At 37.8% G+C, this 21225-nt stretch overlaps 1 pseudogene; it reads left to right on the top strand.

Annotated features, from left to right (window-relative positions):
* Window positions 1–1960: 1960 nt before the first annotated feature.
* LOC123619691 (olfactory receptor 5G3-like) lies at window positions 1961–20269 on the top strand (annotated as a pseudogene).
* Window positions 20270–21225: the final 956 nt, after the last annotated feature.

Here is a 21225-nt window from a genome sequence, read left to right as displayed (position 1 = left end):
TAGTCTATTCTACAATTTTGAAATCCCAGTCTATCCCTTCCCACTCTCCACCCCCCTGGTAACCACAAGTCTGTATTCTCTGTCTATGAGTCTATTTCTGTCCTTTATTTACACTTTGTTTTTGTTTGTTTGTTTTTGTTTTTGTTTTTTAGATTCCACATATGAGCGATCTCATATGGTATTTTTCTTTCTCTTTCTGGCTTACTTCACTTAGAATGACATTCTCCAGGAGCATCCATGTTGCTGCAAATGGCATTCTGTTTCCAGTTTTTATGGCTGAGTAGTATTCCATTGTATAAATATACCACATCTTCTTTATCCAGTCACCTGTTGATGGACATTTAGGCTGTTTCCATGTTTTGGCTATTGTAAATATTGCTGCTATGAACATTGTGGTGCAGGTGTCATCCTGAAGTAGATTTCCTTCTGGATACAAGCCCAGGAGTGGGATTCCTGGGTCATATGGTAAGTCTATTCCTAGTCTTTTGAGGAATCTCCACACTGTTTTCCATAGTGGCTGCACCAAACTGCATTCCCACCAGCAGTGTAGGAGGGTTCCCCTTTCTCCACAGCCTCTCCAGCATTTGTCATTTGTGGATTTTTGAATGACGGCCATTCTGACTGGTGTGAGGTGATACCTCATTGTAGTTTATAAAGGAACCTTTCTTCAATATCTGACCTCTATGGAAAGTAGTATGAAGGTTCCTCAAAAAATAAAAATTAGAACTACCACATGAACCAGCAATTCTACTCCTAGGTATATATCCAAAGAAAACAAAAACACTAATTCAAAAAAGATACATGCATGCCAATTTCCAATAGCCAAGATATAGAAGCAACCTACCTACCCATCAATAGATAGATGAATGGATTATGTATATATATGTATATATATACATAATATATATACATAAAATGGAATATTACTCAGCCATAGAAAGGAATGAAATCTTGCCATTTGCTACAATGTGGGTGGATCTAGAGGATGCTGTGTGAAGTGAAATAAGTCAGACAGAGAAGGACAAATATTGTATGATTTTACTTATGTGTGGAACCTAAAGAACAAAACAAATGAACAAACATAACTAAACAGAAACAGAGTCATGGATACAGGACACAGGCCATTGCCCAAGGGGCGGAGGGTGAGGGGAGGAGGGAAATAGGTGAAGGAGACTGAGGTACAGACTTCCAGTTACAAAACAAATGATCTGTGACATGACTTGCATAATGTGGGGAATAGAGTCAATAATAATGTGATTCTTTGGGTGGCAACAGAAGTTAAGTAGACGTACCATGGTGATCATTTCAAAATGTACAGAAGTGTTGAATCACTGTGTTGTGCACCACTCCTCCAGTTTAGAGCCAGCCCATAGAGGAGGGGTCAGAAATTGAAGAAAGATTCCTTTATAACATATCAAGCCTATTTCTTTATTTGTTTTCCTTATAACTTCTTATCATTAGCTGAACTTTCTCTAAGTTTTTATAACTTCCTCGTTTATTTGGCATTTTGTGTCCCCTTCATTATAAACCCCAGGGGAAGAGGGCATTGCCTGCTTCTATCACAGCTGAATCTCAAGGACCCAGAGACATGCCTCATGTCTGAGACACAGTTTCCAAATGAATAAATGTACCCAAGGAAAGATGCATAGAAGAGGCTCAGCTGGTTTTAGCTCCTTTTGTCTTGGGCTATGTATTTATCATGGCATTATCTCCCCATGTTAATGACCCAAATACTAGACTGGAAGCATGTACTTATTTGTTTAACCTTAACAGGGAGACTTACCTCATTGAGGTAGCATTTGGAGTAAGAATTAAATAAAATGAAAAGCCCTTAGGAAACAAAGGCCACTCTTCTGCTCCCTAGGTCAGCTTTTCACATTTAATTAGACTTCTGATGTCCGTTACAACTCCAGCCTCGTTACAATCTCCCTGTGGTTTGCTCCACTACAGATGGAAACCAACGACCGAGCCCTCTTGAAAATGTAGGCTCAGAGTGGAGGCCGCCCAACAGCTGCGTGTTCCTTGGTGTCAGATAATTGCTCATAATTCATTTGCATATCTTATCAGAGATGGAGCCTAATTATCTTCTCCTGCTGCAAAGTCTCTGGAGAAAAAGGTTAGTATCTTTTTTTCTTCCTTTTTTTATTTTCTCCTTAGGAAAAGTAATATCTTTGAACTTGATTTCACCTTGGGGAAGCAGAAGAGGAAAAAATTATATATTTTTAAATTTTCTTAGTGCAAATAGTTTTTTTTTTAAACCCTGGTTTTCTGATTTTCTAGAGAAATATTTAGAGTGGCATCAGGGAGTAAGGCCCTGAACACAGCGTGTGTGAGGTGGTATAAATTAAGTTCACTCCAATCCACGTGTTTCTTCCTCTGGACTCCTTTCCCCATGTCCAAGTGCAGTGAGACCTGTGAGAGGCTTGCCTTCATGCTAAATTTAAAATGTCTGTTATAATGTCATCTTCTATAACATTATATGCACATATATACCTGTGGGTGTATGGTTTTAGCAAAGTGAGGTGGAGAGATGTGTTATTTTCCAATCACTTTCCCTGATGTCACCAGCTTATCTGGCTAATTACAGGCCCTTCAGTAGCAAATTTTCAGGTGTTTATTATTTGGCCGATGACTTCAATTTCCCACTACACGTATAGAGACTGAATTAATGAGGTGCACAAGCTGGGAGAGTCATGTATAATATTACAAACATTATGCAAAGGAATCTTGAAAGATTCTGCTTCGCACTTAAGAGCTTAACAGAGATGTCCAAGATGTGAGTCTGGAGAGGTATATGCTTTCTGTGAGATCCATTTCAGTTCCCCTGTGTGAGTGTGTGTGAGTGCCTGTTATATTTCTTGTCTACCTGGGGTGCAAGGAAATAGAGTTTTGTGCAGGTGCTGCTTTCCTGGCTCAGGGAATTGTAGATGATCAAGTGACTCATTTCAAGGTCAGAGACTGGACTCAAACCTTGGGGTCTTCCTCAGTGTGAACCTTCTTTCCCAGCGTGAAGTAAACTGATGTCTGATAAGGCAGAGCAGGATCCACAGGATAAACCAGGCAAACCTGCGGCTTTACTGCCTTATGTTGGTAAAAGCTCAAGACAGGGAATGTGTCTTGTGCAAAATTGCATCCTCCAGTAGCATAGAGTGGGCAATCAACTGGTGGTTATTTTTTGGTATCCGTAAATAACAGCACCTTCGGTTTACAGAGCACTTTGATGTGCACCAATATCTTCTGTTTTTATTATTTCATTTAATACAAATGACAGTAGTTCAAAGTTGGGCCTATAAGGCTTATCTTACAGATCAGGAAGCTGTACTCAGAGAATTTAAGAGATTGCTCCAAGTCACAGAGCAGGTATCTGCTGGCACCAGCTCTTCTGTCTCAACTGACTCTTGTTGCTCTGCCTTACCTGTCCTCGTTTTTTTGTGGTGTTCAAAAGAAATATGAGTGAATGAATGAATGAATGGTGGCTAAGGTAATGTGCTGTGCCCTGGGATTTGAGAGGTTGGCCTGGCAAGAAGACCCCTACAGAGGATTCATCAGGATCCTCTTGGCAAATCCAGGCTGCAGGGTTGGATTGCCCATGACAAATGTAGCAGGGGGAAACCCACTTATATTGTGCTTAGATCTGCAAATTATCTGTATTGCAACATTTTTTTCTATAAGTGATTTTCTTTTTTAGTGGATCTGCTCTTGTGGGTCCATATGCTTCTCAGTAGCAGGAGCCACGGTGCTGAGTCCATCTGTTGAATGCAGTTAAATGATCATGTGTAAGAGTCCTGTCTTTTCAGGTGCCTGTTCTCCCTGCTCCTCTCCAGGTCAGCCTCTGAAGGGTTGGGGGAGGGACTGTAGAAGACTTTCTGGAGAATGAGATGGGAGGAGTCTCAGCTTCAGGTCTGGGAAGTTGTACTGTCTTCTGGCTTCCCTGGTCTCCATGGGAACCTTCCTAACCTCTCTGTTTCTCATCCTGCCACCTTCCTCAGCTAGCAGTCTCCTGGCTCATTCTCTCTCAGCCCAGGCAGGGTGCTGTGATCTTCGGTTTTCAGGGCTTAAATCTGGTCTCGTTGGTGATGATGGCCTGGGTTACGAGAAGTGCAGAGAGCCTGGAAGGCACTGGGTACTGACTGATTCAGTCCATAGATAGGGTCTGTATCCCTAAGTGTTCAAAGCAAAATGGACCTCAGACTGTTTGAAGTGTCAGGGCTAAGAGCACACCCTCTACTCACCATCCCACCATAACACATCTCTTCCCAGACTAGCTTGTGCTGAAGGAGAAATGATGAAAATTCTGCTTAGTCAAGGGATTTAGGGGGAGCAGCCAGTTCTCCTTGGAGGACTCTATTAGCATCCTAAGAAGTCATCTGAAGGAGGCCTCAGGTCAGTGGGCTCAAATCTGCAAAAAGGACTGTAAAACCTCTCTGCCTACCACATAGCTTCTCAGAATGTTCCCTGTATCGGTGAGGTGGTCTCTCTGAGTTAGGCAAGCAGTGAGGGCCTTTGGCTCCTAGGTAGTGGCTGGATATTGGTTGGGAAGGGACATCTGGTTTTGACCCAGAGTTAATGAATCTCAAAGTCTCTTGACCTACCCGAGGAAAATGCTTTGCAAATTCAGAGGTCGGGTGAATGCACTATGAGAAATTAGAGTAATTTAAATAAAAATGTATATATTGAGTGTCTATGATGTGCTGGCACTATTCTAGGCACTGGGAAAAAAATCAATGGGGTGGGCATTGAGAGTTAGGAGGGAAAAAATCAAAATATCCAACTTCATGACACTTATATTCATTATGGGTGTCAGATAATAAAATAACTAAGTGAAATGAAATAACTATGTTAACTGGAAAAAAAGCAGTAAAGGAGGATGTGGGGGAGTTGTGTTTTAAGTTGCTTTGGTCAGAAGACATCTCACTGAGGAGATGACATTTGAACAAAAACTTGAAGGAAGTGAAAAAGTGAGCCTCATGGAGATCTGGAAGAGAATTTCAGGTAGAAGGTAGGGCTGTTTTAAGTATATGGTGGAGAAATAGGAAGGAGGTCCATCGGGCTGGAAAGTAATGAGTCAGGAGAATACAGATGGAAAATGAGGTTAGAGAGATGAAGGGTTAGGGCCGTGATCATGGAAAGGGCTTCTGGTTGTATGTCAGGTGAGATGGAAGCCACCAGGATCTTGAGGAGAGTGATGTGGTCTGATTTCTTAGAGAATCACTGGGTCACTGTGCTGAGACTCTACCCCACTTCTCTAGGAGGAGAGGTGGAGGCAGGAAAACCAGTTAGGACAGGTCACAATAATCCCAGCAAAAGAGTTATTAGCAGCTTGGACCAGAGTGGTGGCAAAGAAAAAGTAAGAAATAATTGAATGTGGATGTAGTATTTTGTAGAAGAACCAGTAGTACTGATGAATGGATTTGAGGTGGGGTGGAAGAGAAGAAGGAAAATTGGGATGACTTCAAAAGTTTTGCCTTGAGTCACCAGAAAAATGGAAATACTATTAATTAATGTGTCAAAGGCTGTAGGTGGATTGGGTTAAGAGGGGAAGATCAAGGGTCTGTTTTGGGACACATTAATTTTGAGATGCCTATACAATATCCTAGAATGTTTGTTGAGTAGGTATTTGGAGTCTGTGTTAGGGAGGTCCCCTGGACATATAAATTTGGGAGTCATCCACATACAACAGTGAGATGAGATGAGAGCACCACAGGAGTGAGCGTGGACAGAAACAAAAACTCGGTAACACAGCAGAGCCCTTCCCCAGCACCCTAGACCTTTAAATCCAACTTTCTGCTCGATGTCACCACCTTGGTATCCTGCAGGCACCTCAGGCTCAATGTGTCCAAAACTCCACGCATATTCTGAGCCCTTCCAGAGCTTCCTAAGGAATCACAGTACTAGCACTTAGTTCAGTGATTTTAAAAGGTGATATTCTTGAGCTCTTATTATGTGTCTGGCATTTTGCTGAGCCCTTCACATGCATTATTTAAGTCAATCCTCACCATATCATATGGAGTAGCTGTGCTGTTTTCTTTCTATTGCAGATAAGAAAATTGAGGGTTGAAAGTTTAAATAAAGTGCCCAAGATACACAACTATCAAGTGGGAACGTTTGATGGAGAGCCCAGCTCTCTTGGATGCGGAACTTATATTCATAACCATCAAGTCACACAACATCTTAATATTCAGGAAGAATGTCTAGAGACTTTTATGGCTTCTCAAATTCATGACTTATCACAATGTTTTGGGTCCTGGGGTCCTTTGAATAATATGATACAAGCTATGAACAGTTCCTCTAGAAATATGCACATAGGCAAAGAGAGCCAACATTTTATATTCATTTCAAGGTTTCACAGGCACCTTAAAATCCATCCAGGGACTATCACCACTTAAAGATCAAAGATCTCTGCAAAAGAATTTCCACATTATGTCCCTCATATTTTCCATCATAAAGTGTAATAAACACTTACTGAAAAATTTAAGTGACTCTTAGACTTTGTTTTATTTATTTTATAGAGTATATATTCATACAGGTCATAAATCAATACCACGCACCTTATTCCAGACCTCATTCCTACCTCTAGTCCTATCGACTCCTTCTTGAATCTGCTAAAGCCTCATATTTGTAACAACTTCTGTTACTTTTCTTGAGTCTCTATGCAGAGTCTCTTTAATATAAAAATAGCCAAGAATGTATTTGCTGGTCCCCCACTCATCTCTTTCTTATATAAACATAACATAGTTTGCTGTTAGATCTTCATTTCTCTTTAATTGATACATACTGGGCATCTTTCCAGATCAATACACAGAAAGCTTCTTCATTCATTTTTTATTGCACTATATTCCATTAGTCCCACACTGATGGACACTTGGGTAGTTTCTAATACTTTCTATCACAAACAGTACTTCAGCAAATAACCAACAAAAGTAATTTTATGCACATGCAGAAATACTATCAGAGAAAGTCCCAAGAGTAGAAAAGTTAAAGAGTAATGGCATTTATAAATTTGATAACTATTACAAAGTTGCACTCCTTAGATACTGAAACCTCCTGCATACTCGCCAGCAGTGTAAGTCAGTACCTGCTCCTCTGCGGCATCCCCAGCAGCTGGCATAGTGGTACACTTCTGAATTTTTGCCAGTCACATAGGTGAGAAATATTTCTGTACAGTCTTAATATGCATTTTTCCTTTCATGAGAGGGATGAGTACCTTTCATATGTGTTAAGGCTGCATTTATATTTCATTTTCTGATAACCTTGTGTTCTCCTTTTTCATTTGGGGTTTGGTTCCTTTGGACATTAATAATTGTATAAATATGTGACTAGAATATCTATAAAGTTACTAAAAATATATTTCTAAAATTTATTCTAAGTGGCATTATCCAAGCTTCTTTTTCTTTTTCTTTTTCATTTTCTTTTCTTTTTTTTTTTTTTTTTTTTTTTGTTACAGCCAACACACCTGTGGTAAGTTCTCATTGTTATCTTTCAGTGCCAGGGGTTTTCTTGATGGTGGAACAAATCCAGCTTAATAATAAAGTCGGCAGCATTGTCCCCCTCTGCACCAAAGATGAGTCAGTCAGTCAGTATTAACCTGCTAAACCCAGAAGCTCATTTTAACTTGGGTATCTTTGTGTGCCAAAGCATTTTCATCTAATACATGTATGTTTTGTGTGTTGAGCATTTATCCTGGTCCATACTTCCCCACAAAGAGCCTTTTCAGCTTTTCAGTTTAGGGAAAAATAAAAAACCCAAAACCCAAAACCAATGTTGTTTCTTCAATTAAATTTACATTAAACAAGGAGAAAACAATTCTTAAAATTCTTCCACCAGCCTTTACTTGATGGTAAACCTTGTTTGACCAGGTTCACCAGCTCCTTTACCACTTACGATTTAAGAATGTGTATTTGCACATTCCTGGCTTTGTTCTGCAGTACATTCCCACCAAGAGGCTTTTGTTTCCTGTGTTTATCTTCTCATGGCAAGTCAACCACCTGCTCAGCTTTCGCTACTGTTGTCTCTCTCACATGGTGAGTGATGTTTTTCACGGGTGAGAACACGTACTGAAATAGTCCTGTTAAATTCTTCTATTTCTGTCTAGAGCGTACTTGGACTCATTCACCTTGGACTCGTTACCAAACTTGATAACTCCACTTCCACGTTCAAGCAAACCTTTTGCTTTCAGTCTGAGAACTATTACTTTCTCGGAGTCTTCACTTTTATCTCCAACATTAGAAATTGGCTTTCTTTATAGGGACATTAAAATTTTTTCTTTCATCCTTTAATTTTTAAAATTTAAAAAAGTTGAAGTATAGTCATTTTACAATGTTGTGTTAGTTTCTGGTGTACCGCAGAGTGTTTCAGTTATACATATCTATTCCTTTTTATATTATTTTTCATTACAAGCTATTACAAAGTATTGAATACAGTTCCTTATGCTATACTGCAGGACCTTGTCTGTCTATTTCATATATATGAGTTTATATCTACAAATCCTGGACTCCCAATTTATCCTTCCACACCCCGCCTCCTCCCAGTAACCATAAGTTTGTTCTCTATGTATGTGAGTCTGTTTCTGTCTTGTAAATAAGTTCATTTGTGTCATTTTTTTAGATTCCACATATAAGTGATATCATGTGATAGTTTTCTCTTTCTGGCTTACTCCATTTAGTATGACAATCTCCAGGTCCATCCATGTTGCTGCAAATGGAACTATTTTATTTTTTTTATGGCTGAGTAGAATTCCTTTATATATATATGCCACATCTTCTTTATCCAGTCATCTGTCAATGGACATTTAGGTTGCTTCCATGTCTTGGCTGTTATAAATAGTGCTGCTATGAACATTGGGGTGCATATATCTTTTTAAAGTAGCATCTCCTCCAGATACATGTCCAAGAGTGGGATGGCTGGATCATATGGTAAGTCTATTTTTAGTTTAAGGACTGTCCATACTGTTTTCCATAATGGCTGTAATAGGGACATTTTAAAAAATCAGTGACCTCCCCCCCAAAATAAAGTCCATCCCTTTACATGAGTTACAGTGTTCACAACGAACACAAAACAACAAAGCTGAATGGAGTACAAGCAGATGGCTAGGCTCTCATGAGGACCCTCATGCAGACAGTGTGATGTAAGACTGTAGCAGGTGGGCTGTATGCGGTGAGGCTGAATTGATTTCCTGAGGACCTTGACACCTCTGGTGGGGGGAGGATTTGTCTGAAGGCCACAAACCTTAAAATATGCTGTGTTCATCCTCACAAACCCCCAAATAGCAAAGGGTCTTTTAGTTCTATAAACCTCCATTATTCCCATATTGATGATGTAAAGGTGAACTTCATGTTAAGCACTTGGGGTCTATACTTGTACCAGGAGCATCACTGGCAGGTCATTTCTAACTGGGATGATGGAGGCTGCAGGTTAACCACAAATTCATGCAGCAGAAACTTTTAGTTGGATTAGTGAACCTCTTAGGGCTGGAATTGGGGTGGGGGCAGTGGCTTCTTTGTGAGTATCCTGCCTGCTACATTTGCCACTTTAATAGATCAATGATGCCTTTTTATTTTAATGTAGATTTGTTTTTAACATCTTTCTCATATGTTAATAGGCATTCATAAATCTTTTGTGAACATCTTGCTTTTGAAAAAAAAAATTGTCGGTTCTTCAAAGAAAGGAGCTGGCTTTTTCACATTTAGTGACAGCCTATCAAATTCAAATTCAAAGTACATATTCTCCTTCTGTCCTCTCATTTTCTGGCCCTTACAACTTCCAGGAGCCACTCAGCTTTCTGCTTTGGAAGAGTTTCCTTTTCCTCTCCCGCATCCTGTCTCTGACCTCTTTGCCCTATGCTGCTTCTGTCTGGTCCCCGCCTTCTGTGTGATGAGCTGCTCACAGGGCATCTAATCTCTGGGCCCAGCTCCCTGGAAAGGGGAGTTCATCCTCCACTCTTTTTTTTCCCCCCAAGGCTATATTCATACCACTTCTGAGCTTTATTTTATATTTGCAAATAGGCTATGGCTAACTGCTTTGCCTAGGCTGTGGAGCTGAGAAGAGAAGGTTGTAAACCTAGATTCTATGACACACCACATACTATTAAATCCCCCTTTCCCTGGCTAGACTGTGAAATCTGAAGACAGCAGTCCTTTCTTTTTCATTTGCGTAAGTTCCACCAACTCTTGGCAAGTATCTTATAGAAATAGGTACTTATTAAATGCATGATCAAATAAATCAATGAATTAAGAAATAGCTGTTTAGAAGAAAAGAGTTCTTTCATTTTGAAGAGTTACTGAGTGTTGACTGGCTGGTAACGTATCTCCCAGGTGTGTTTGCATTCCGAATCTATCAAGTGATAAAACCTTAAGCTTACAAAGTGATGCTGTTGAAATCATGCATATCAAACATTGCCAGACTGTAGGTGAGTCAGGTGATCAGGTGTTTGTATATATTCCTAAGTGGGGGCTTTCACAAAGACTTAAAATGATGCCACACAGATTATTGTGACCATGGATCCACTTTGGAAGCTGGAAAGGTCAGTGAACTTTCATCTAGTTTAAGTTGGGGTTAATTCTACCCTCAATAAAATATCAATATTATTTTTAGTGAGGTCATTTAACATGACACCAATGTCCCCTACAGTCAGCCTGGAACCTTGCCACCCAGTGGTTACATGATCATGAGTCACATTGCTTGTGTGAGACCTGTATTTCCTTATTTGTAAAGTAAGAAGTTGAATTCTGTAATCTCTGGAATGCCCTTCAGCTAAATACTTCATGTGGCCATGGACAAATCAATTACCCAAATACACTTGACTAGAAGGGCAAGTGCTTTGTGTGAAATCAGTGTAATAGTCAACTTTCACTGTCTTGACAAATGAAAGAAAGAAGGTGTGGCATGGAGGAGTAACAAGTCACCTTTGAATTGGGAAAAAAGTGTGATTTAACAGATTTTTGGAGGTCAATTTGTTTGGCCTAAAACTATATTACACCAAATTTGCTTCTCGTTGGAATCAGCTTTACCGGTTCATATCATCCAACCGTCTGATTGCCCATATGACTGGGAAAGAGACTACATGGCAGGTTACTGGCCACCATTAAGTCTAGGATGAGGTCAGGTGACCATTTCTTTCCATCTCTGCAGGACAAATGTGAGTGTGTGTGTAAGTAAGCTGAACATTCACCGAAGCAGATTTGTGAGTGTTAGAACATTGTCCATGGATGTGAAGTGTCATGAGAGGAAGCTGAGTGATTACCCAAAGATTTTACAAAAATATTTACTTTGGACAGTTCTAGTCCAGGACCTAGTTAGGTTGTCAAGTACAGAATCTTGATGTCAAGGGTAATTGGATTGATGGGTTCTGACTTGAACCAATGGATGATACCTGAAAGCCTCCACAGAACTAAAGCAGAGTTCTTATGATTGCAGCACCAGGTGTGTGGTTTCCATGGACAGCAGAACCTGCACGGCCTCATTCATTCGGATTCCCTGGAGAATATCTACATATGTGTGTGGGGGGTGCCATACACCACTTTGAAACTTGCTTGGTGGATATGGAAATGAGTAAGGGAGTTGTGGCTAAAATTCGAATATTCAGTGACATCTGGTTGAGCTGCCATAAGAATGACATTCCAGTTTCTTACCCCATATAATACATGTGGATAGGAACTTTTACCCTTAGCCTCTCTTTTTAGAGTGGTTTCTTTCTTCTTTTCTTTCTTTCTTTCTTTCCTTTTTTTTTTTTTTTTTTGTGCTTGCATTACTGGCAAATCTCTTCTAATGGATGTACTCTGTCTTTAGAAAGGCAATAATTTAATCTTATTTTTGTCCAATGAAACAGGATAGATCTTTCAAAAGTGACTTTGGATTTTTTTGTTGTTGTTCTCAATTATTTTCCACTCACAGTTTTATTCTCATAATGGACAATTCTTTTTATTAAAAAAAAAAAAATTTTTGGAGAGGAAGAGCTGTGGACATAAGGTAATTTTTTTTCACTTGATAAATACTAGGAATAAATTCTTAACTTAATGACTCCATTAATTGAACATGAATTATTAAATTATTAAAAGCTAAATCTCAGATGCAGTGATGCTCCTTAATTTCTTAAAAAGTGGTTTTTGCTTTTGGCAAATCAATTAATTAACTGTAAGGGTATCAGGAACAAACCATTTTGAGACATTCTGCTTTGAGTTGGTAGCAGAGTTCCTAATTAGGGATCTCTGAAGCTTACACAGGTACAGGAGACACTGTGGTGTGGTCAGGATACTGATGCTTGAGTTTGGATATTCTGTTGTTTTTGAATAGGGAGAGGAAAAACGTTTGAAGACTGGAAATCAGTTCTGCTGACCTGTTTGTATGTGGATGTACTGCCACCTGTTGGTCATTTCTTGTCATTGACCAGCTTTTGAAGGCTGATTCAGTGGATTCTTTTTTGTTGTTGTTGAAGGGTAATTAAACTACGATACTACATGAGTTTCAGGTAGACGACATAGTGATTTGACATTTAAATACATTACTAGATGATGACCACACTATTTCAAGTTACCATCTGTTGCCATACAAAGTTACAGTGTTATAGTGACTGTATTCCCAATGCTGTGCTTTACAGACCCATCATTTATTTATTTTATAACCAGAAGCATGTACCACCTATTTAGAACCATGAGTTTGTTCTCTGTATCTGTGAGTCTGTTCCTGTTTTGGTATTATGTTTGTTTGTTTGTTTACTTTTAGGTTCAATATATAAGTGAAATCATGCAGTACTTGTCTTTCTCTGTTTGGCTTTTTACATTCATATTTAAAGTAGGATTTTGTTGGGAGTCATATTGTTGACCTTGCTTAATTCACAGTAAAAAGTATTTGATTGGGCTATTTAGAGCATTTATAGAGTGATAATTGGTATGCTTGGGCTTAAATCTGTTGTCTTGCTTTTTGATTTCTTTTTGTCTGTTCTTTATTAATTTTTGCCTCATCTTCCTTATTTCCTTGTATCAGTCTTTAGTTGAAATCTGCCCTTGGGAAATGTTCATTTTTTTGGCACATCTGGCTTGGTGGTGGTGGAGAAGTAGAAGAAACACAAATCCTGAAATAAAGAAATGCAGGTGGTGGCAGTGAATTTGGCTGGTTTGTATGGAAATGATAAGGGTGGGGCACAAACGGAGTCTGCCATGCTAACCAGTGTAAAAGTGGGAAGCAGAGCGTGTCCTACACTTTCTGTAGTGCCTGAAATTTATCTCAGATGTGACTTTGAAACCTTCTTGCTGGCTAAAAAATGTAGAATCATTCTAAAGATGTGGCAGGAGTGCCCAGTAAGTCATAAAGGCCCATTTTAAATTTTGCCCCAATTTAGGAGAAACTACAAATATGCCTCAAATAAACAGCTGGAAATATTAGGATACGGTCTAGTTTCATTTATCATGTCACTGGCGCCAGCTTCATAACTGCTACTTGGCTGTGTACCAGGGAGTAGATACTGGACACAAAAGGGATTACATAGCAAAGAATTAAAGATGGTGATGTGACATGGGACATCAAGAATTAGAAGGTCTGCAAGCTAGGACCTCTGGGTCTACCGACACCTGCATCATACCGGTTGAAATGCATCTGCACTTTCCAGAAAAGTAAACTTCTTGCTTTATGTCCTGTCGCTTACATGTTACATTTATTTTTGATAAAACTATAGGAAGAAAGTAAAATTTTTAGGTTTAGAGGTGAAGACATGAGTAAATATTAGATTTGGAAGTAATTTCTTAGATCATAAAACTATGCATATTATTTTTACTCTGTTTTTTTCAGTTAATAAATAATATGAATATCTAACTCTTCGTCTGATTAAATATTCCTTTCAACATAGTTTTCAGTGGTTTTTTTATACTTACAAAGTATGATTGCACGTAGTACAAAATTTAAAGTACATAATACCAAATGTAAATAAACATTGTTTCCCATCTACTCCAAACATTCTTAAGAAGATATTTAAAATTTTTTTAAATTGAAGTACTGTCAATTTATAATGTGTGTTCATTTCTTGTGTACAATAGCGATTCTGTTATGCATATATATATTCCTTTTCATATTCGTTTTCATTATGTGCTGTTATAAGATGTTGTGTAGAGTTCCTTGTGCTGTACAGTAGGACCTTGTTGCTGATCTAATTTGTGTATAGTGGTCTCTGCAAACCCTAAACTCCCAGTTTATGTCTCCATCCTCCCCTCCTTTTTCCACCCTGGTGACCGTAAATTTGTTTTCTATGTCTGTGAGTCTGTCTCTGTCTTGTAAATAACCTCATTTGTGTACTGTTTTTAAAGATGTCCCATAAAAATGATATATGGTATTTTTCTTTCTCTTTCTAGCTTACTTCACTTAGTATGATGATCTCTAGTCCCATCCCTATTGGTGCAAATACCATTATTTTTTCTTTTTTAATGACTGATAGTATTCTGTTGTATATGTTTGTGTTTGTGTGTATACATATACACACAACTTTTTATCCAGTCATTGATTGATGGACATTTAGGTTGCTTCCATGTCTTGGCTATTGTAAATAGTGCTGCTATGACCATTGGGGTGCAGGTGTCTTTTCAAATTAGAGTTCCCTGAGATGTATGCCCAGGAGTGGGATTGCTGGACATAGGATAAATCTATTTTCAGTTTTTTAAGGAATCTCCATACTGTTTACCATAACAGCTGCATCAAACTACATTCCCACCAACAGGGTAGGAGGGTCCCCTTTCTCCACACCCTTTCCAGCGTTTCTCATTTGTGGATTTTTTTAATGATGACCATTCTGACCTGTGTGAGGTGATGCCTCACGGTAGTTTTGATTTGCATTTCTCTGATAATTAGCGATACTGAACATTCTTTCATGTGCTTGTTGGCCATTTGTATGTCTTCACTGCAGAAATGTCTATTTAGATCTTCTGCTGAATTTTGATTGTGTTGTTTGTCTCTTGGTTATTGAGTTGTATGAGCTCTTTGCATATTCTGGAAATTAAGGCCTTGTCAGTCGCATCATTTGTAAGTATTTTCTTCCATTCTGTAAATTGTATTTTCATTTTGTTTATGGTCTCCTTTGCTGTGAAAAGTCTCATAAATTTAGTCTTGTCTCTTGTTCAGTCTTTAAGCCATTTTGAGGTTTTTTTTTTTTTTGTGTGTGTGTATGGTGTGAGAGAGTGTTCTAGTTTTATTGATTTGCTGGCAGCTCTTCTGCCTGTGTTTTCCTCTAGCAGTTTTATAGTATCCGGTCTTTCTTACATTTAGGTCTTTAACCCACTTTGAGTGTTTGTATATGGCATTAGATAATGTTCTAATTTCATTCTTTTATAGGTAGCTGTCCGGTTTTCCCAGCACCTTATTGAAGAGACTGTCTTTTCTCCATCATATATTCTTGTTTCCTTTGTTGTAGATTAATTAACTGTAAGTGCATGGTTTTATTTCTGGACTTCTGTTCCATTGAGCTATATGTCTGTTTTTGTGCCAGTTAGATACTGTTTTGATTACTGTAGCTTTGCAGTATAGTTTTAAGTCAGGGCATGTGATTCCTCCAGCTCTGGTCTTCTTTCTCTAGATTTTTTTTGGCTATTTGGGTCTTTTGTGTTTCCATACAAATTAAAAAAAAATTTTGTTCCTGTTCTGTGAAAAATGTCATTGGTAATGTTACAGGAATTGCACTGAATCTGCATGTTGCCTTGGGTAGTATGGCCATTTCAACAATATTAATTCTTCCAGTCAAGAGCATGGGATATCTTCCCATTTCTTTAAATCATCTTTAATTTTCTTAATATTTTATAGTTCTCTGCTTATAAGTCTCTTACCTCCTTGGTCAGGTTTGTTCCTAAGTATTTTATTTTTCATGTGGAGTCTTTAGTGTTTTCTATGCATAGTAGCATGTTACCTGCCTATAGTTTTGTTAATGGAATAATTCTTCCTATTATTTTCTGTATTTCTTTTTTTTGTAGATTTAATGAAGTGCCATTTTAAAAAATCTGTTTTTGTTGTTTTCTCATTGCTTTTAAGTGGTTTTAAGACAAATAACAGGTATAAATACTTTTTTCCTGACATCTTTAATCAAAAGTAGATAGCATAATTTTATCTACTAAATATGAACCATTATGAATTACACAGGTTTTGTGGATTTGCTTTCCACTAATTCAACAAATATGTACACAACACCAATTATTAATGAACTTTTGAGATAGATACTTAATAGGGGTTAAAAATGAGCTAGCAATGAAGTATTATGGGGGTTGACAGAATGAATTATCAGATCTTCTTGATGGGATAAACAATTAGGTTCTCAGAGAAGCTGGTGACTGAGACAGTTCACCCTCTGTCACCAGACTCTACATTTCTTCTCTCTCTTGTGACCCTCCTCTCCCAAACAACTGCCTTGACTTAACTTCCTTGCTTCTGTTCATCTTATTAGCACTGCCTGGAATGCCTTTCCCCTAACTTCAGCTTATCCAAATTAAACTTATCTTTTTAGACCTTTTCTTCTTTGAACATTTCCTCATATATTCAAGCTGACAGTCATCTGTCGTACTTTAGGAGTCCGGTGACTTTTTTTCATTTTTTTGCCTTGAGATAAGAAAATGCTACTTTGAATTGATGTTTTCTTTTTTATCAGATACTGTCTAATTTTGGAGATAAAAAGAATGAGGCACAGAGAGATATAAAAATTTGCTCAAAGTGATACAGCCAATAAGTGATGAAATTAAGGTTTGCAGGCAATGTGGATCCAGAAACTAGGTGGCAAGCTACGTCCTCCCAGTTGGTGCTGAGTTCTCAATGCATCACTCCCCACTCATAGGAAAGAGAGCTCTCTTTTGATGATGGAGGATCCTAAAGTGGGAAAAACCATGTCGTTTTCTTAGCAGTCTTCTCTTTGAGAAAAGATACAGTTGGTAAATAACACTTGGTCCAAATGCCACTGAGACCATGTTAACTTTGTCCCTCTAGGGATAAGCTCTTGAGCTTTTAGTTCTTTGGGGACCTGGCTCTAAATCTTTGAAAACTCCAAAAGAAAAAATCCCTTATTCTGTACATGTGAATCAATGTGCAGGTCAAAGAGTATCTATTTACTGCCAAGATGTTCAAGATGAGGGATTTGCCTTCTTAGCCAAGTACCTAGAAAATCTAAGAAATATTCTTAAAAAAGTTTGCCACCATGAGGGAAGTTGAAAATTCCATCCTTATTTCTAGAAAATGGTTATTTCCCTTGAAGCAATTAATGGAGATACACAAAGGATATCCTTAGAGAAGTGAGGACATTGCATTTTGGATACTGAAGTTTTTGAAATGTGATGGAGAAGCAGAAGGATGAGTTTACACTTTAGGAATGTAATATCCCCCTCCCCAGCCCAGGTTCTCTAAAGACAGCAGACTGGCATTTTGTTCACATCCTTATGAGAGTAAGTAACTGGTATTTTCGGTGATTATTTTCTGAATTGATTTTCTTGTTTATTTCTTTTTGAAATGGGGATACTGTGATGTCCACAAAGAATTCTAAGGTCAAAGAATGTTAGCTATGAAAGTAACATAGAGACAATCCTGCATTTTTAAAAATAGAAGACTGAAAATGACTTACATTTAAATAAATAAATAGTGGTTTAACAAAAGACCAGAAGCAGTCTGTACAACCCCCTACCTCCACACAACTATACTGGCATATTTGGATGGATAAAAAGGAAAACATTCTTGCAATGGATAAGGCTTCATATCTAAGCCTAGAATTTTCTTTGTGCTTAAAATATACTCCATGTAGCACTAAGCAAATGATCGTGATAATGATAAATATCATAAATCAAATAGATATATTCACTATTTTTTCATAGACTGAGCTCCACATATAATTACTATATAATTCAAGAGTGGTATATTGATTTAAATTTTTTAAATTGAAGTATAGTTATTTACAGTGTTTCAGGTGTACAGCAATGTGATTCAGTTACATATATGTTCTCCTTTTACAGATCCTTTCTATTATAGGTAATTGCAAGGTATTGAATACAGTGCCCTGTGCTGTACGGCAGATCCTTGTGGCTTATCCCTTTTATAGACAGTAGTGTGTATCTGTTGATCCCAAATTCCTAATTTAATTCCTCCTCCCATTTCCCCCTTTGGTAACTATCAGTTTGTTTTCTGTACCTGTGAGTTTATTTCTGTCTTATAAATGTTAATTTGTATCATTTTTCAGACTCCAAATATAAGGGATACCATAAGATACTTGTTTTTGTCTGACTTAAGAGTAATATATTGCTTCTATTTTACTGAAAGAAGACATTAATTTCAGTGGTAATAAATGTTGTTTGAAAGTGTTTTTTTCACAAAAAATATCCTACATAGTGATCTTCCCTTAGGAACTTAAAACAGTTGATTTTTTTTCTTCCTTGCTAGTGAGTCAGAAATAACATATTCTTGAATGTGTTCTCTGCATAAACTGTTATGCATTTGACATTTTACATATATTATTACTATAATTGACATTGCCTGACAGATTTCAGGATAAGTGCCCTAAAAGTAGTTTATATGAAATATGGGCAATCACATAAAGTAATTCCATGTGATTTTGGTGCAAAGGGTGCTTAGTTTTGTACACAACTTCCATGACATGTTGCTGTCCAGCATTTACCAGATCACTTCATCTTACAGGCACAGCCTCCCCATTCCCTCTGTGGCATCATATCATTTTATATGAGTAACCTCTGTCATTTGTATGTATTATCATTTCCACATGTTTTTACAACTGGGAGTAGGGAACAGACTGAAAAACACACATGTGAATTGTGTCTTAACAGTATTACAATGGTACTGATCATTCTGTAAGATCAAGAACTCCCCTGGTTAGTCTTTACCAGATGTCATGTGTTAGGATCTGAATATCATTAGTTTTACAGTATTCTTCGTAAGGTCTTCCAGCTGTTTTTTTTTTTTTTTTTTTAATCCCATCATACAGTAAGATGAAACTTGGGGAACAGTTCATGTACAAGCTTAGAACTTGAAGGAGTTTTAGATAATAGAGTTGGACTCTTGATGGGAGAGAGCAGAGGTCAAGGGTGAATATCCAAGTTGACACAGTATCTTTGCATGAACTGTCCTGACCTAGTATCTAGGAATATTATCTTCCAGTTTGACATTATTTCAATACTTTTCTGTAACAAGTCTGTTTAAGATATTCTGTTATTGAATTAAAATATTTGTTACTCTTAATGATACATTTTAAAATAATAAAATATTGCTCTTTCTTATTAACAAATTACAGATGACCAATGGAAGATAAGAATCAGACAGCAGTGATTGAATTCCTTTTCTTGGGCCTCACAGATCATCTCCACCTGCAGATTGTCCTCTTTGTTAGTTTTCTTTTTGTCTGTCTTGTCACCTTGGGGAGTAATTTGGGCATGGTCACTCTCATATGGATCGATCCCAGACTCCACAAACCTATGTACTTCTTTCTCAGCCACTTGTCCTTTGTAGACACATTTTCCTCTTCTTCCATTGCCCCCAAGATGCTGTGTGATATCTTTGTAAATAAAAAGGCATCTCTTTCATGGGTTGTGCTGCACAGATGTGGTTCTTTGGTCTTTTTGTGGAAACTGAGTGTTTGCTCTTGGCTTCCACGGTATATGATTGATATTTGGCCATCTGCAAGCCCTTGCTGTACACCCTCATTATGTCCCGGAGGGTCTGTGTGCAGCTGGTTCTGGGCCCTTATGCTGTGGGTCTTCCAAGCACCATGACACACACAATTCACATGTTTTGCTTACCCTTCTGTGGTCCAGATATCACCAATCACTTTTTCTGTGATATTTCACCATTGCTTTCCCTAGCGTGTGCAGACACCTGGATCAATAAGTTGGTGCTTTTCATCTTTGCGGGAGCCATAGGAGTTCTCAGTGGCCTGATCATCATTGTCTCCTATGTTTGCATAATGGTGGCTGTGCTGAGGATCCAGACTGCTAATGGGAGGAGGAAAGCCTTCTCTACTTATTCTTCTCACCCGGCAGTTGTCTCCATCCTATGTGTGACTCTTTTCTTCACCTGTGTCTGACCTAGTTCAAGTTCCTCTCTAAATATCAATAAATTAATTTCTCTGTTTTATGTTGTGGTAGTCTCCATGTTGAACCCCCTCATCTACAGCTTGAGGAACAAGGAGGTGAAAAATGCATTCAGTAGAAAGTTTGAAAGGAAAAGTTCTCTAATAGGTAGGCAAAGTAGAACTCTACTTGTGCTTTACCATACCTGTTGGTACAGAATACATAGTAAAAAGAACACTAGACAGGATTAGAGGCTGCATGTGAGTCCTGGCTCTCCCAGTTCACAATGACTTGAAAAACAGAGTAGTTTTTAAATACTTTTCTGCCCAGTCTTGTTCTCTGTGAAATGAAAGGGGTTTCCAAATAATGTAGTGATGGATTGAGAATATAAAAGTGAAAATAGACTAGAAGAAAACTTATCTGAATATTTGTCCAGTGTTGGATGTGTAAATACTGTTTAATCCATATATGAAAACTAAAAGTTATAATAGAAAATTTAAAGTACCACAGACAATATTAAAGGCAAATAATAAAACAAAAGGAAATATGTATGCATATGTGCCAAACAATGAGATGATATCCCTAATATTCAATGATCAGTCTAAAATTCACAATCAAAATGGGAAATAGTCAATAAAGAAGCAGACAAAGGAAGAGGCAGTTCACAAAAAAAGGGATGCAAATTGCCAAAGGGTATGGAGAAAAAGTTCAATATCATGATTGATCAGGTAAATGAAATAAAATTAAAATGCAAATGCAGTGCCTTTCAATGCAGATGAAACATCTATAGTTTCAATGATGGTGAGGTTCTTATTTGGCTATACACACTGATTATTTCCTGCTGATGGGAAGAATTGCTCTATTTCCACAGAGAAATTTGATAGTTTCCACTTAAAATGATAAATTTCTATGTCATTCGACCTGGAAATCCCTCCATTAGAAATCTAGACTACACAAATATAAATGCCTAAGCCTACGGGTCCCTATATTTCAGCAGCAAAGAAAAATAAAAGAAATAACTTGAATAACCATCATTGGAGAAAAGTATACTTTTTTCCCCCCAGTGAAATGTTCTGCAGAAAATAAAGGCTGAATAAATATTGATGGATTGAATTGAAGAGAACTCTTGTATCCAGTCTACTGTTAGTTGAGGAAAAAAATATCAGGTTGAAGTTCAATGTGTAGCACTGATCATTATGAAAAAGGG

The sequence above is a fragment of the Camelus bactrianus genome, chromosome 23, assembly GCF_048773025.1.
Source record: "Camelus bactrianus isolate YW-2024 breed Bactrian camel chromosome 23, ASM4877302v1, whole genome shotgun sequence".
NCBI classification, from domain to species: Eukaryota; Metazoa; Chordata; class Mammalia; order Artiodactyla; family Camelidae; genus Camelus; species Camelus bactrianus.
This window is presented reverse-complemented; position numbering and strand designations above follow the sequence as displayed.